Genomic DNA, 853 nt, shown 5'->3' with positions numbered 1-853 from the left:
TTATTTTCATCTATCTGTCTATCTACTTATTTGTCTGTCTACAATGACTTGTCTCTTTACCTGTGCTTCATCGACATAAGGCCGTGCAAAACATGCTACCACGTGTGTGCGAACGGCTACCCTAAGCGGACTCGGTGGCGCAACTTTAGCACGTCTGACTCAAGATCAGAAGGTTGCGTGTTCGAATCACGTCCGGGTAAAATTCTCTTCTTAATATTTTCATCTATCTGTCTATCTACTTATTTGTCTGTCTACAATGACTCTTCTCTTTAGCTGTGCTTCCTCAACAGAAGGCCGAGAAAAACATGCTACCACGTGTGTGCGAACGGCCACCCTAAAAGGACTCGGTGGCGACATGGCAGCACGTCTGACTCCAGATCAGATGGTTGCGACTTTGAATCACGTCCGGATCAAATTTCCTTTTTTATTATTTTCATCAATCTGTCTATCTACCTATTTGTCTGTCTACAATGACTTGTCTCTTTACCTGTGCTTCATCGACAGAAGGCCGAGAAAACATGCTACCACATGTGTACAAATGGCTACCCTAAGCGGACTCAGTGGCGCAGTGGTAACGCGTCTGACACCAGATCAGAAGGTTGCGTGTTCGAATCACGTCGGGGTCAAATTCTCTTTTTATTGTTTTCAACTATCTGTCTACTTATTTGTCTGTCTACAATGACTTCTCTCTTTACCTATGCTTCATCGACAGAAGGCCGAGAAATACATGCTACTGCGTGTGTGCGAACGGCTACACTAAGTCAACTCGGTGGCGACCCGGTAGGACATCTGACTCCAGATCAGAAGGTTGCCTGTTCGAATCACGTCGATGTCAAGTCCTCTCTTTTGTTAT

The 853-nt window shown here is 45.0% G+C and overlaps 1 non-coding gene across 1 annotated transcript; it reads left to right on the top strand.

The window, feature by feature from the left end:
* The first annotated feature begins 554 nt into the window (after positions 1-554).
* TRNAW-CCA (transfer RNA tryptophan (anticodon CCA)) lies at positions 555-626 on the top strand. The gene has a single exon. It is a non-coding gene; the product is annotated as a tRNA-Trp (tRNA).
* The last annotated feature ends 227 nt before the right edge of the window (positions 627-853 follow it).

Source organism: Rhipicephalus microplus, chromosome 5 (genome assembly GCF_043290135.1).
Source record: "Rhipicephalus microplus isolate Deutch F79 chromosome 5, USDA_Rmic, whole genome shotgun sequence".
Classification (NCBI taxonomy): Eukaryota; Metazoa; Arthropoda; class Arachnida; order Ixodida; family Ixodidae; genus Rhipicephalus; species Rhipicephalus microplus.
The sequence above is the reverse complement of the archived record's forward strand: the minus strand, read 5'-3'. Positions and strand labels throughout refer to the sequence as shown.